This window comes from Argiope bruennichi, chromosome 10, assembly GCF_947563725.1.
Source record: "Argiope bruennichi chromosome 10, qqArgBrue1.1, whole genome shotgun sequence".
Classification (NCBI taxonomy): domain Eukaryota; kingdom Metazoa; phylum Arthropoda; class Arachnida; order Araneae; family Araneidae; genus Argiope; species Argiope bruennichi.
The window spans coordinates 85,319,308-85,336,574 of NC_079160.1; the positions used below are offsets into that span (position 1 = coordinate 85,319,308).

At 30.2% G+C, this 17,267-nt stretch overlaps 1 protein-coding gene across 1 annotated transcript in view; it reads left to right on the top strand.

The window, feature by feature from the left end:
* The window catches only part of LOC129988027 (speckle-type POZ protein B-like), a 37,920-nt gene extending 26,785 nt beyond the window's left edge, over positions 1 to 11,135 (top strand). The window contains exon 2 of the mRNA XM_056096107.1: positions 11,089 to 11,135. The gene's annotated coding sequence lies outside the window, so the exon portion shown is untranslated. The remainder of the gene's footprint in view (positions 1 to 11,088) is intronic.
* Positions 11,136 to 17,267: the final 6,132 nt, after the last annotated feature.

A 17,267-nucleotide genomic window follows, 5' to 3' on the forward strand; every position in this document is an offset into this window, starting at 1 on the left:
TTACATTAATTACAGTTAACATTTCCACTTTAATTTAAAGTTGAAATTTTATGGGCGCTGACAGAAAATTAAAGAGAGACATAAGTAGTACAATGAACAGAACTGTTTAAGGTCTACATAATAGTATGACTGAATTATATAACTATCAAAATCTGAAGCTTAAAAATATTTTACAGAAAAAGCTATTAAGAAACCAAGTTCCATAAAATATTTAAATGAAAATTTTAGCGATCATTAATGCTGGGGAACTGGCTGGTTGCCGAAGGCGGCTAGTTAATAATATTTTTCAGATTACATTTTACCTAATAAGACATTGAATATTTATTTTAGATAAATATTTACATGAGTAAAAGTAAATATTTTGAAAGCATTTCAGCTCTAAAATCCCATTTAATAAACAACTAAAAAACAAAGAAAATGTATTTTGTCAAAAATATGAAGAAAACTGAAAGTTTTCGGTTTAAACAAAATAGCGCAAAAAAATTAGCAAAACATATCTTAACTCAATCTAAATAATATTGAATATGGTTGAACATTTTGTTTAACTGTAAAGATCCACATATTTTTAGAATTATAAAAAATACATAATATCAAAATTACAAATTATAATTAATTAAAATATACTACTAGAATAATTTTTCAAATTTAATTTAAATTCTGATTGATTTAAAATTAAATTGCATGGTTTTGATAATTAAATAAAAAATACAACATTAAATAACTTTTTGACACAGAATGGTAGTTATAGTCATAAGATCACATACAGAAATTTAATTATACTTTAAATAAATCTCGAGTATTCAGAAACCCTAGGCAATTGCTTACTTTGCCCATTTAATAATGTGGCCTTGCCTAGGTGCCCATAGCTTTAGGAAACCTTGAGATCACGAGAATTTTTTTTAAAATTTATTTCATTTCGTTCTTTTATTTGATTATTAAAGCGGTGCAATTAAATTTATGGAAATTAAAATTAAGTCTTGTTCCAATTGATTTTGGAACTTTATCTTAGTAACATTTTTAATGATTTACCCTTAGCAAGTTTAATAATATGTTATTGACTTCTGCCCTCGGGTGCTCAGGAGTCTTTACCCGCAGAAGCTACTGCACCCTCTTTCAGTGGTAGCACGAACACGACATCATCACCATCATAAAGTTATTTCATAATTTTAAAAATGTGGTGCTTTATAATTTAAACCAGGGGGGAGGGGTTCCCTTAAAACTTTCTCGTATACATTCCAATAAAGGACGAATTCCTCTTTTCACAGATAAAATTGGGGGCCTTTAGCATTAGAGGACATTAAGGAAGACAGATTTGGCTGGCATTAGAGGGCATTAATTACGAAATATAAAGCTTTAGCGAGATTCTTGCATTTTTATTGAATCTACCGGGCGAATATGTATTTTGACACATTTATTCCGGCTGATTGCAATCAAAATTTGACACAGAACGATAGTTATAGTCATAAGATCACATACAGAAATTTAATTGTTGCACTTACATGCATATTAAAATACAGACTGATAGACAGCCAATCGTCCTACAGAATTTTATCAAAAATCGATAAAAATCTATCTTTCGTTTGATAAGTATGTGTACCAAATTTTATCTACATAGTTCGTTCCGCATTGTTGTTATTATCTTTTTTTTTTTTTTGCAGACAGACAGACTTCCTGTGAATGGAGTTCGCTCAAAATTTGATAAAAACATACTGAGTTGATCGTTACTCCATGTATCAAATTTCATACATCTAATTCAAAGCACTTTTGAGTTATTGTGTTTCAAAGCAGATGAAAATACAGACAGATAGACAGACAGAATGCCAAAAATGTGTTTTTCGAACTCAGAGAGGTCTAAAATGTTGAGATTCTCAAAATCTTGAGTTCAAATTTTTTGACTATACATTTTTTTTTTCTTTCTATATTTCGTATACGAAAGGGTAGAAATATCCAAACTTATTATTAAAAAAATATTTAGATTGCGTTAAGCATTTTTTTTACTGTTTTGTTTAAAATTACTTTTAAATTTCAGACATAAATATTTTTATATATGATTACTTAACTCTTTCGATGGCAGCGGGGGCCTGGGGGCCAGGTCTTGGCTTCAGAACCGAAGAGCTTCAGGTTCGAGGCCCGATTCCACTGAAGAATCGTCGTGTAAGAGTGCCTGGTGCATGTTAGATCCATCGGGGCCAAATGTTCTCCCGCTGATGTGGTGTGAAAGTTTGGAGGGGAGGGTACCAGCTCAGGTATCGTCCTTGTCATCTGACAGCGATTCAAAATTCTGAGATCAAATAGCTCTAGTGTTGCTTTAAAACGGGATGTTATTATAAGTAAACTAAACTCTTTTGAAATCATCTGCAATATACCGCTTTGGTATTTCAAATTTGCTAAAACTATTTATAGAAAGATTAAATTTAAGTCTAAAAAATATTTGCCTTTAAAAGCTTGAAAGAGAAGAAGGCCCTCAATATTTACATTGCCGAAAGGTCCCTAGAACGTTTAATCCGGTCTTTGCTGAAATTTCAGATTTTAAATGTAATCAGGAAATAAGTGATGGCGACATTGAATTGCCTCTATAAGGCATGCTACAAGAATTTTTTTAGAAGTAGAATCGGATTATTAAAGCGGCTAAGTGGACAATCGCATTTTTAAAAAGGAGATTTATCTTGGTATTTTCAAAATAATCTAATCTTGTACGTTCTATTGAATTACAAGGTCCTTGAAATCAAACTTGTTTAAATTAAAATTAAGTAAATTTTAAACGTCAAGAAATTACTGTTAAAAGTTTTTTTTTTTTTTTTTTTTTTTATGTATCAAAATTCTTATGCAGATCAAAGTAGTCTTTTTTTTTTTTTTTTTTTTTTTTTTTTTTTTTTAGGGTTGGGGGAGAGAAGTTTGCAGTACTAATTCACAAATTAAAAAAAATTGTGCTAAGTTTTCTGGCAGAATATTTAAATTACGTTGAAAATGTTTCATAAATTTTTATCGCATAGATTCGAATTATCATTAATATTATAAAAATTTCGTTACTTTCTAGTATGCGAAATTTGCAAAGAAAAAAGTATAGTAATCGTCAAAAAACTTCAAACTCAACTTTTCGTCGAATTTTTGAGTGTCAGACGTTCTTTAATCCAAAAAACACATATTTGGATTAAATCAGCTTCTCATTTTGTCGATCTTCCTACCTGTAAGCACTATAATACAAAAAACACCTAAGTTAGACTGATGACAGTTTTTGAGCAGACTTTATCCCAATCTTTTGATTCTTATCAAATTTTGAATAAAATATATTCAAAAGATATATGTGTGCCTGATTGCCCGAATACAAGAACTACTACAGAACTTAAAGAGCTAGATAGATAAAATTTGGTTCACAGATTTAGTATTTAAAGTGTAGAATTTTTATCAAATTTTGAACTAAATCTGTAAAAAGGTTGATGTTCATCGATCTATACTTGAACATGCATACAAACGTAAAACGTAATTACTCATAAATGCAATGACATAAATCGATAAAAAAAAAACAGCAATTATAGTTCCGTATGAAATATTGGTTTCATTCAGTTGAAAAGCCAGGGACAGTGGTCTCCTCTAAACTTTCTCGCCCTCTAATAAAGGTATTTCCCCCAGAGAATGCCTTGCATGGCATTGGCGTACAATAATTACGAAATAGTAACCTTTGGCATGAATTTAGCATTATACTGAATCTATTGTGTCATCTTTGGCAAGTTTTTTGGTGATCAATCACTGGAAGGCGTTAATATAGTATTCAAAAAATCGGAATTGTGTTTTGAACACGTTTTTCTCAGCTGATTAAAACCAAAATTTAGCACAAAATTCCACTTGTACTTTTAAAATCCATACAAGATTTAATATATTCAAAACATTGTGCTTCTGAATCGTCGCATTTATCTTGCCTTGCGGTTATTAATATCCAAAAATCGAAGGGGAATCACCAAAGATAATTGACTTGCAACTCATGGTTACATTTTCCCCAATGTGTATGAAACCGGTGCCCGTCGTTTTTCATTTAGAAGGCATACAGTGGGGGGAAACTGGATTTTCCGTTCATGAGAATAAAAAGAATGAATGATAAAAATCATCATAAAGAGTAACGTATGTAATCAAATATTTTATTCCGATAAAAAATAATCAGTGACACATAAAAGTAAACAAGGAATCATAAACCTGAATTCTAAAATACAATCCTTCTATCTTTTCTACTATATTTAAAGCAAATTTTTAGGCTATCTATCTAAGTCTTTGTGGCTGAGTGATTACAATTAGAAATGTTTAACATTCAGCGATGAAAACCTTTTTTACTTTAAACCTTTCACAGCATATTCGGTCAATCTAACTTTTTGAAGAGGTGAACGCAATAAGAGTGCGTATTTCAAGAGTTTTTTTGTGAAGGTTTGATCTTAACTTTCATCCCATTAGGTGCGTTTTCTTTCATTTCAATTCTATTTTGCTATAATAAACGCTTCCTGGCACAGGAACCAGGATGATTTCCGTATTTGAGAATCAACAATAGTCGCCCATCCATACTTGTGGATGCTGTTTGTAAACATTTATTATCTTCCTTTGGTAATGAGATACCCCACCATACAGTCATATCCTTTAAAGATAAGTTACAAAAACCGGCGTCCTGGCATAGGGGTAGAGCGTCTGCCCTGTGATTTGGGCGTCCCGGCTTCGAAACGCGATTCGGGCATGGTTGTTCTTCATCTGTGTTCTATCTGTGAGGTGTGTGAATGTGCCCCCCCCCCCCTGTGGAAAGGGGTTGTGCAAGCGAATGTGTGAGTTTCAGCTTCATATGAGCTAAAAGTCAGACTTCTGCCCTCGGGTGCTCAGGGGTCTTTACCCTCAGAAGCTACTGCACCCCCTTTCTGTGGTAACGCGGACACAACATCATCATCATAAGTTACAAAAACATGATCAAAAATTTAAACCAGTTACATAGTCCCCAATTATTGTCATCGGGACCCTTTAAGATGACATCGGAAGACATGTACTATGAAATGTATTCTTTAAAGCAAATTTGCCTTAAAATTTCCTGAAGCAACTTTCTCTAATCTCATTGCAACGCTTTTGAAAATTTTAGTAATTTTATCTGTTGTATAATGAAGTTACCAGTCAGGTGGTTTTAATAATATGGATGTCGATTATGAAATTTTTTTTTCAAAAATCTGATAATTATTTATACAGAAAATATGCCATAATCTTAATCAAATCTTTATTGTCTAAATAAAATGTTCTTCACGTAAACATAACTGAAAAATTGTTCGCGCGCAATTAATTTTACTGTGAATTTAAATAAAATATTGATATCGATTCAAAATCGGATAAATCTTCTTTCTTAAATTGAAAGCATTGAATATAATTTCCTATTTGATATTTGTACAAAAGAAGATAAAAAAAATTTTAAAAATTGTATTTATGGCCAAAAAATTGATTACCGATGTTGTATCACCTAATGAATGGCCATATTTAGTGACAGAATATTTTTTAATTTAGTAGGTATGATGAAAATTTCTATTTAAAAAAAATTCAACAACAGTGAGTTTAAAAAAATTTATTTTCCGATGATTAACAAAATATAGATTACAATTTCAAATAATATTTCTGCTTAATATTGTTCATTTAAAATGCAGCTTAAAGATATTTCTTATTAATGGCATAAAAGATTTTCATTTAGATACATTTCCTGTGAAACAATCGCATGATGACCTGCAATGAATAAGAATAATTAATAAAAATATTTAAAAAATATTCATTTATTTACAAACTGTATTATTTAATATAAATAAATACTATTATGGATTCATATTTAATTAAATCTATTATATATTAATTTATAAAAAAATCTTTTCATAATAATTCAGATGTACTTTTAATGTAAGTGATAATTTCTGCAGCAATGGAGGATGTGAAGTTAATATCAATAAAATATATTTCTGAAAGTTTAAAAATGATTTTCGTAAAAAGAAACCAGCTCGCCATTATTCATTTAAAGTAATAATTGAACATTTTCCCATCTGTATGTCAAAAATTAAATAACAGCATAAAATTTGCACATACGTGCCTGGTTCAGTCGAGTTTTTTCCCATTAAATTTATGCTGCTGTGTAAGTCTTCTCTCTTGCTATGTCATATGAAATCAATACAAAATTTATAACCTGTGGAATTTTGATTTTTTTTTTCAAAATGTATACAGATCCTATGAATAAAAACTTCTCGGTATCACCCACTTTGAATAAAAATAAATCAGGAATTTCATATTGAAAAACAATTTTTAAATTTGTTTACCTTTAGATCTGCAAATCGATTATTTGGATTTGTTTGTTTGAATGAGGGGGATTTAGGGATTTTTAGCTACAAAAATTATTTGGATAAAACACATCACCTTGTACCACATATTTTTACCCTTTAAAGGGTCATTTTTTTCTGGTCATGGTATATTAAAATATTTTTGAGATTGAGATTGGCTTAAGAAAAGTGGTTCATTTAACTTATTAGATAAATTTAATTTGATTAATTAATTAATTTGGTTAATTAATAATTAGGCAGCAAATCAAAACTCGGTATTTTGTGCGAGATAAGGAACTGAAGCATTTAAGATTCCGTCTTATTGAAAAATGCGTCAGAATTTATCTCAATCTATATAACTTCATTCGAAGATTGATAAATTTGATGGGAAGCTTACTTCCCATGGCCCTTGAAAGGGTTAAGTACAAATTCGATATATGTCTAATGAAAAGTGAGGGAAAATATCGACTGATTTAAACAAAATTATAATTTCTGTTGTTCAAAATTATAATCTTTGTTGCTTGCTCAATGGTTGTATATCCTTTAAATAGTGCAGCTTTCATAGTTTTATTCAGTAGAAATGGATTAAACATGTTCTAAAGTACCATTTATTTCTATGAATTGTAAGAATTTGAACATCTGTTATCCACTAGATGTGTGTACCGTTTTGATGTAAGATACCGTCTTTCCTACTTTAATTTTAAAGTCATCTACTGCTACTTTCTGTTTTGGATACAATCATATTTTTTTCTTTCTTGGCAGGCATTATAATTTTTATTGAGTAACTAGCTGCGTTGCTGCCGCAAAAGAAATAATTTTGGACATATCGTTTGAAATTTAAAATAACTGTCTTGTTTAATTAGGAAAGACAGAAAGAATGGTATTCATTTTCTTATCGGCAACTTGAATGATATATAAAGGAGCAGTATAAATAATATTATTCTATTTTTTTTTAACTTTATTATTCAAGTGCTTTTGGGTAGACATACAAACAAATAAATTTCTTGACTGTCCGATTCGTGAGCATCCAACATATAACTGGCCATGTGATAAACTTGGATTTTTTAGGATCAATCCGCACACTTGACCTTGCGCCTTGTTGATGGTCATCGAGAATGTAAGTCGAATGACAGTAATTTTATTTTGTTTGATATATGTGAGGTTAACTCCGATTGACATGCGCCATTTACTGTTTGCTTTTTGTCAATTGTTAATTTTAAAATAATGTTGAATAATAAAAACATATGCAACGATTTGTTTGTAAATTGATTGTATTCAAAATAAATGCTAATAATTGTACTATGCCTGCTGTAACCTTCATGCAAGTGCAAGCAGATTAACTGGCGAAGTTTTATCTCAAACAGATGGAAGGTACGGCAGAGTATAAAACGCAAAGAAACAAAAATTCATTTTCATATTTTAGAAAATTACGTTTCTTTTTCTTTTTTTCTTTTTTTTACTCATTTGTCTGTTTTAATCAAACATTTATAAAACGCTACCATAATTACTAAATTCAATATTTGTTGCCTTATGACAATTTACAAAATTTAATCTACACACTATTTAGAGAAAGAAGGAAACAGAAAAACAAGCCAACATGGAAAAGTAAGATTGGGAGTTCTAGCCGTAGCTGAACTGGTTTTCCTTTCCAATAATTTATATTACCAACACCATTTGTAGACCATACAATAGTTTAAGATGCCGAGATGGGGTGGAATATGCTTGCCTTATTGAAAGAAATTCTGAAGCTGATATAGAATTATACGATATATCATGTATTTCGGATGAGTCTTTCCAATCCATCCAGATCAACTATAAAGATTGCATAATTTGAATGTAAGAATTATGAGCAGCTGTTGTGAAAATGAACAAATGCACGTATTTTTCTAGTGTAAAATATCGCCAAATAGGGAGTTTTCACCATGTGGAAGCTTGTTTGGCTTGTTTTTCCTTTATGTTTGCTCTCTCAACTTCTCATTGAACTCCTTGTAATATAAACAACGAGAAGCATAAAACTTCGTGAACATGATCTTGAGGATTTTAATATATTGTGAACATAGAGAAATTACTTCTACCAAAAAAAAAAAAGTGCTATAAACGATGGAAAAATATGAGAGCGTAAGAAGGGGAGGAATATTGTTCTGTGTTTCTATAAAATAAAATTTTATTTTGGCTTTTATAGTGATAACTATTTTTAAGAACGGTGTATTTTTCATAATTCTACTATAATTCATCGAGAAATTCGTAATACTGATAATGTAACAAACCTTTCATCAGCTCGTTTCTTCAGGTAATAATAAATGCTGCCTTATCTATAGTAGCCATACAATCCATATCCATAGTTTCCGAGGCTTCCATATCCATAATATCCCCCGTCCAAGCCGCCGTAAGTGTAGGGAGATCCCACGCCATAATTGTACCCATAAGGATAACCATAATTGTAACCAAAGCAGCAAGCCACAAGGCTAGCTAAAAGAAAGAATGCCAACTGAAAGGGAAAAAGGTTGTATTTAATTAATCATTTTTAAGCCTATTAACACATATTATATATAATTCACATAAAAATACACGATATATTTATTATCTATTGAATATTTTCCAAGAAAATCCTTTAGATTTTCGAATTATATAAACTATTAATATTTTTTTTTAATTGCATATGCATCATACATCGTTAAAATACAATGTGGTCAAGTTAATAATATGTCATGGCAAATTAGCAAATTAAATTTAATAAAATCATTTTAAAAATGGTTCTTTATTAGTGTCGTAAAAAGAATACATTTTTTTTAAATTTCATTTTTTTTCTTGCTTTTTAGTCTTTTATTTATAATTCATTATAATAAATATGATATAACATTGAAGAAGTTATTTCCCAAATTCATTACCAATAGTACTATTCATGTTGAATAATTTTAATTACATTGATGGGTTAAATAATAATAAAGTTCTGAAAAAATTAAAATAATTTATTATCGCTGACAGCAAAGAATGGTACAAAATTCTAAAAAGATAAAATATTAGGAAACGATTGAAAATATCGATTCTGTAATCATCACAAACTTTAATCCAAATTTAATTTTAATTAATTAAATTTCATTAATTAATTAATTTAATAATCATTTAACTTTAATCACAATTTAATCATCGCAAACATGAAAAATTTCATTAAAATAAAAGTGTGTAAAATGCAAAATACTAATTATTGTACACACTTTGGAATCGAAAATGGTAAATATCCTTACACCAAATCTATCAAAAAATTTTAAGGTACAGTTTATAAATATCTAAAAGGGACTTAGAATTTATCTCTTGAATATCAAAATTTTATATGTATGAATGATTCCAAATACTGATTTTCCATTGTTCTTGCTATTTATTTGTTCTCTTATCTCATAAAGTCTTTTCTCAGAAAAAAAAAAAAAAAGGATATTGAAGAATTATTATATTTCCTGGCTCGTAAAAATTATGGACACAACATTTTCACTTGCCATGTTACTAACCATTACATTAACTTACCATGAATACCTTTACTGAAATATTATTAGATCTAAGCTAAACCGAATTAGGATATTGAAAACGAGCTGCAAAACATACATTTTGTGAAATACAGTTGCTTCCACCAAAAATTGCAAAAGAAATTTTAATATTTTGTATTCTAATTAATTCATTCATTAAAAGTAATCAGATGTGATGCGTATTGAAGTTAGAAGAATTACGCACATTTAGATACAATTTCCAAGTATGAACTCGAAAACTGAAAATGGTTGTTGGCTTCTGACGATGGAACTACTAAATCCTTAAATCAGAAACACAAATTTTTGTGTAAAAAAGAATCACTTACCGAAAAAAATCACAAACCGAAATTTTTTGTCGACTTTTTAACTCTAAAATGAAAAGTATTTAGCAGAAAAAAGAATTTTATATGTTTGATTTAAGCGAATAGAAATAATTTTTCATAAACCGCTTACAAAATATTTTATGTTTGAAACCTCTCTTACAAAAGAATTTTATATGTTTAATGTAAATGAATAAAAGTAATTTTTTGTAATTACAAAATATTAGTATATCTGAAACCTACTTTGAAAGTATAGTAAATTTTCTTACAGTTTTATGCGCAGTTTCAGGGAATAAACTATAAATTCTTGAATAAAATGAAATAATACAAGAGGATTTAAATTAAATGTCAAATTATACATCTTTTTAACAATTGAATAAAATATGTTTTTTTTAAATAATTTCTAAGGAAAATAAGCAAAGATAAAATTTAATGATATAAAATAGCTGAAAAAATTCAAGATACGGATTCTCTTCAATTAATTGTTCAAAAACTTCATAAAATTATTTATACTACACTATAGATTCATTTTATTGCTTTTTTTTTATCCAGAAAGAAATTAATTCTGAATCGTTTTCAAACAAAAAGCGGAGTAAAAAATTCTTCGCCTTCATTTTAAACTTTCACATTTGCTAGAATTTTTTGAAATCGTTTGCACCAAATTATCATAGTCTAAAATTGTTTCAAACCAAAAAATATTTCGATATTTCGAAAACTTTTTCAAAATTACAAAATTAATTAAATATGATAAATGAAATTATAATACTGATCAAAACATATATTTCCAGTTCCCTGAAAAAGCCAAACGATGTCACATTATAAAATTGTTTCAAATCGGAAAATATTTCTATATTTTCAAAACGTTTTCAAAATTACAAAATTAATTATTGTATATGAAATCAAATTATAATCTTGCTCAAAAAAAAATATTTTTTTTTGCAGTTTCTTAGAAAAGACAACGAGAACAGAACAGGAGGGAAGGAGTAAAGGAATATATTTGAAATTATTTTTTATTAAAGAAAGAAATTTTTTTCAAGAGTCTATGATAAATTATATTAGAGAAAAACCTTACCATGTACTGCATAATGAAGAATCTTCTTGTAACCGAAAACGGAAGACAGATACTGCTTGTTGATCAGAGGGGCTTTATATAGTGGCGGTTTAGAAGAAGTTCATGATATTTATTTTAGGGCTCAAGGTTAATCTCTCGCACAATTCTTAAATTTAAATTTTCAAAACATAACGGATGTTTGACTGACACGAATTCACAATAAAAACTCCTTTTTTCTATTCGATTTGTAATACACGTTTTTAAATTACAGATCTTAATCTTTTATCTTATTTGGAAAGGCCACATTCGAAATTTACGTGACAAATACTTTTCCTTCATGTTCGTGAATTCGATGAAGTTATCTGAGGTTAAGCAATATACCACTCTGGTATAGGTTTTTTTAAATCTTCTCACATTTCGGAAAAAGTCACTAACTACTTATCTGTTTAGAGTGAAGTGATGAATTTGAATTTTAAAATTTTTGTCGTTTTTACTTGTTGAAATTCTCTATGAATCATCCGTTTGATTTTAGGAATAACTTTTTAACTTAAATATTTGCAACTTATTAAAATCTTACCTCACTCCCACATATTATAAAGCAATGCAACGATCTCTTTTCTGAATATTAAGTTTAGGCGTTTTAAGGATTCAAATTAGAGTAAATTTTAGCATTATATGCTTTATATTAAATGAATAATATTGATTGCATTGTCTCTCAAAACTGATAGAAAAATCTTTATATACAACTACGAATTCAAATTTATTTTATAAAATTAGAACAAAAGGGATTTTATATTCACAAATATGTTCTATCTTCTTTAAAAGTTGTTTTATTGAGATTATGTTTAATAACAGGCATAACAAACCCTATAAAAAACAGATCTGCGCCATTTTTAAAAAATAAATAAATTGTGACATGAATTTAGAAATTACATAAGTAAAAATTTTTAATTCCTTCACTTTTATTGATTTAACTATCACCCGAAAAATATTAGTTGTCCTTTGTTGCAACAATTTTGTTTAATATCATTTAAATAATGTTTTATACGATAAAGAAAACGTCATTAAAATTCAATCCCTAATCGATATTTTTTGGAAATAAAATATCGATTTTTTTTAATGTTTTTAAAAATACTAAGAATTATCAACTCAATGCCAAGCAAGATTTTTTTCCAGTGAATTTTTATTTTAATTGTAAGAAAGATAAAATTAAATTGTATTGGAAAAAAAGCAAATAAAGTGAAATGCTTTCTTAATCCTCAACTTCTAAGAAATGCCAAAGTGGTATATATATATATATATATATTAAGAAAAGGCAGAATAATAGTAAAGAAACACTGCATTACTTTCGTGTATAGTTAATTCCATATAATGATATCGTTTATACGTATAAACAAAAATGATTGCATCTATGTTGTATATACACTCATGTCCAAAATTAAGGTCACAAATATAAAATCTGCGAAAAATGAAAAACTATTCACTGTGTTGCCCCAAAATTTCGCACAGAGGTACACTACAATGGAAGAAAGAACATAGAAACATAACAACATGGAAAAGATTTTAATTGGGGATTAAGAAACAGGATATATCAAAAAGTGTTGCATTATAAATCAGAGATAAAGCATTTATCTCGGGAAAAGCCTGCATAATATGGAGTGTGACCACCATGCACTGCTATACAGGCTTCACAATGAGCTTTCATACTGTTTATGAGGGTGTCAATAAAAGCTTGGAGCAACAAAGCCCATTCTTCCAAAAGCGTGGCTTTTAACTTTTGGAGGGTATTAAGAGGGGAGTTACGCTGTGCAATGGCTCTTCCGAGACCATCCCAAACATGTTCAATAGGATTGTGATCCGGAGTCCTCGAAGGCCAGTCCAGACGTCGAATATCCTCTTCCTAAGGAAAATCATCAATGATCTGGGCTCTGTATGGACGCGCGTTATCACCCATAAATATGAAGTCTGGGCCAAAAAGCATCCCGGAACAACCTCACATAGGCTTCAAAGATCTCATCTCTATAGAGATGTGCACTAACAGTACCCGCATCGAAGACGTGCAGTGGCGTACGACTGCCCAACATTATGCCACCCCAGATAAAGATTCCTCTGCCGCCAAATCTGTCGATTTCTTTTACGTAGGAGGGATGATAACGAGCTCCTCGCTCTCTCCAGATGAAGATTCGATTAGTGTCACTGTTTGTGGTAACTCTTGACTCATTACAGATAAGAACACGCCCCCATTCTTGCTGTGCCCAAGATTGATATGTCAGGCACCACAACAGCCGGGCTTTTCTGTTGGATGCGGTCAAAGAGACGCACTCAACTGGTCGCCGGGCATAAAGAGCCCTCTCTGCTAGACGTCTGTATACTTTTTGTCTGGAAATTCTTATTCCAGACGCAGCAGCAACGTCACGAGCAAGTTAAGGAGCCGTTGTCAGCCTATGCCGTCGTGCACTTAATGCTAAATAGTGATCCTGTGCAGGCGTCGTTGCTCTGTGACGGCCTTGGCCGGCCTTCCTGGTTACAGTACCACTTGTTTGGAATTGATTCCACAAGCAGGATACCACTTTAGGTGCCACTTATAACCATCGAGCCACCTCCGCTTGAGACTGCCCAGCTTCAAGCCTGCCAATGGTTCTCCATCCCAAGGCACAGTCTAAACGATTACGAGAACTCATTCTCTCTGGAAACAGGTTAAATTTTTTGTTTTAATGCAATATTCACAAAATTGCAAGCAAAAATCCCAGATGCTTTAACGGTCTGATTTCAGTAGTTCCCCAAAAACTAATGCTAAACAACATTTTTTCCCGCCACAAAGGTTAATATCGTGTTAGCTGTCCTTCACAATATATAAAATATAATTTGTTTAAAATTTTACTGGTAGCCATTTAGAATTACTTTGAAAAACATTTTTGTGACCTTAATTTTGGACATGAGTGTACTTCAACAGATTTTAACAAAAACACGCTAAAACTCTCCAGAAATTGCATTTTCTGTTGAAAGCTGCTGATTGCTGCCTTTTTAGATTGTGAAAAGATGATATTTTTGAAATATTATTTGTGTTGTTTTTGTTTTTTTTTGGTGGGGGAATGGAATGAAGGATCTCTGAAAGTATTACAAATATATGTTTACACATTTCAAACTAAGAGTCACTGCATTTTAAAATTTCGCAAAACAATAATTTGGAACAGCTTTATAGAATGCGATTATTGCTGATTGTTTTGGTGATCAAACACTAGAATGCGGCTAATACACAAGACCAGAAAACCTGAAATGTACATATTTTGGACAAAAACCAAAATTTGACTCGGAACTACAGTTGTAGACACAGAATCACATAACAAATTTCAAATATTTAAATCGTTCCGTTTATGAGTTATAATATTTACATTCTTTTGAAAGCACAGACCGACTGCCAGTCGATATCTCGGCGAATTTAGTTCTAAATCTGATGCATATATATCTACACTTTAGATGTTAAATATGTTTTTTTAAATTGTATTTATCTAGCTCTCTTTATTTTGTAGTTATCATGTTAATTTATATTCGAGCAGCGGAACAGACAAACATCCTCTAAATGAATTTTGCTCAAACTTTTGTTAAAAATCTATTAATTTGAAGAAAAAATCATAAACCCAATTTTTTTCCCATCTAGATTAAAATATTTTCGAGTTGTGTTAACACACGATAAACATATCTCCAAAAGAGTGTTTTTAGAATTCAGGATCTGAAATGGAGTTCGTCAGGGTAAGAATTTTTTGAAGTTAACAATATTTTCTCTTTGTATCTTTCGTATATTAGTATAAGCAAAAATTGTCCTCCCCCCCCAACACTTTCTCGCATGTTCTCTAATAAAGATATTATCCCAGAGAATGCCTAGCATGACACTGGTGAATAATAGTTAAGAAATATTAACCCTTGGCGTGGCTTTAGCACTTTTCCTGAATCTGACGTGTGTTTTTGGCGATTAATCACTGCTGCGCGATTTTCAAAATATCCAAATATCGAATCTGGATTTTAGAACCATTCTTCCCAATCGATTGAAACAAAAAATTAAGATACAAAACTATACTCGTAGTCACAAAATCGCATATAAATTTGATAAATGTATTGTTGATAAATGTAAGCCATTGCGGTTTTGAGTTATCACATTTATATGTTTTTGAGAACACAGAAAAACAGACAATAAATCTTTTGTTTGATTTGGCTCCAAATTTGATAATTATCCATGCTATAAAGGTTGTAGCAAAATTAACGCAAGATTTGAATTTGCCACCATTCGTGCATTAAAATGTTGGCAACCCTATTAAAAAAACTATTTGATAGCTGATAGTTTAAGGTTAGTAAAAATAAAGCGTTACGCGATGCAACACCATCTTAACGTAAAATTTGAATTAAATAAAAAAAAAGCAGTTTTTTTTCTTTACATTGCTACATTTTCATTGAATCGTAAAGAACACAAATGGCTAACCGCACTCATTTCCCGAAATTTTCCATGTCCATTTGGCTTAAATGTAGCTGAATTTCGTTAATGCAGTGTTGAAATTCCTCCTTCAATGCATACTGCTTGTTGCCAAAGACCCTTCACTTTAAATAAGCCCATAAAAACAATGGTGTTACACGATCCAGGGGGCCAATTCTCAAATTTTCGAACTGTGGCCGTCAGACATATTATTTTTGAAATATTTTTCAACAACAAAAACGGATTGTTCTAACGCTCCATTTTTACTAACCCTAAACAATCAGCTATCAAATGTTTTTTTATAGGGTTACCAACACTTTACTGCACAAATGGTGGAAAATTCAAATCGTGCGTTAATTTTGTGACATACTTTAAATGTTAAATCTATGTACCGAATCTTATCTATCTAGCTCTCTTCGTTTTGTAATTGTCATATTCTTGATTTATTATGTTATTAACTTTTATTCTTATTAACTTACAATTAATCTACATCTTCTTATAACTTTCGCAAGTATTTTTAACAATCAAAATTAAAAAAAAGAGAAAGCACGTCAAAATGTGACACCGTCTTGAATTGTGTCTAAGAGGAGACATCTGATTGCAAAGAATTAAAGGATTTGATTTCATATTTCATCCAAAGAATGAATAACAGACGGAGAGTTTTAAGAATTACTTATCTCATTAATGACTATATAAAATGTCCCATCTTCGCATTATGTCAATTACTACATGCGTTTTTGCACAGATAATTAGATCTGAAATATTATTTTCAAAAATACACTACGTTGTCTCCAGTTGTATATCCGACTACCATCATCCGATATCCCCCCCCCCCAACTCAAGAACAAATAATTTTTAATTTTGTTTTTTAATGTATAGTGACCAGTGAAAAATGTTTTATCCAATAAAATAACTGTAACTGCATGTAATTTATCCACGTTCAATGAATTTGTTTCTTCAGGAAATATTATAACATATTTTGAATTTGGTCCAAATTATTTTGCGTTCCTTCTACGGAACTGAATTTAAATTTTAAACAAAACCATTTCCTCTTATTCAGTTTTTCTGAAAATAAGTTGGTTTTCCGGAGTTTGTTTTCTTATTATTCAAAGAGGAGGTCAGATTTTCTGCTCTGCTCTGAAGCTGTGTAGTTTTCAATCTGTTAGTCATTCAGAATTTTCTATTTTGGACCCAATTTCGGAAAATATTTCATCAGTAATGCAAAGTTTAACAAGTGTAAATATAAAACCTAACTCAAATAAGATTTTTTTTATTTTTTTAAATCAGCGGGAGTGATCTCCATAAAACTTTCTCGCATACTCTGATAAACTTGCCATCTCAGAAAATGCTTCGAATGACATTAGCGTACAATAGTTAGGAAATATTAACTTTTGGCGTAAATTTAACATTTTTATTGAATCTATCGTGTCATCCTTGGCGAGATTTTTGGCGATTACTCCCTGTGATGTGGTTAGTAATATTCAAAAATCGAATTTGTGTTTTAGATGCATTTTTCTCTACCGATTGAAGCAAAAATTTGACACAAAACTGCGCTTGTAATTACAAGACAGCATATCTAATTCGATATATTTAAGTCATTGCATC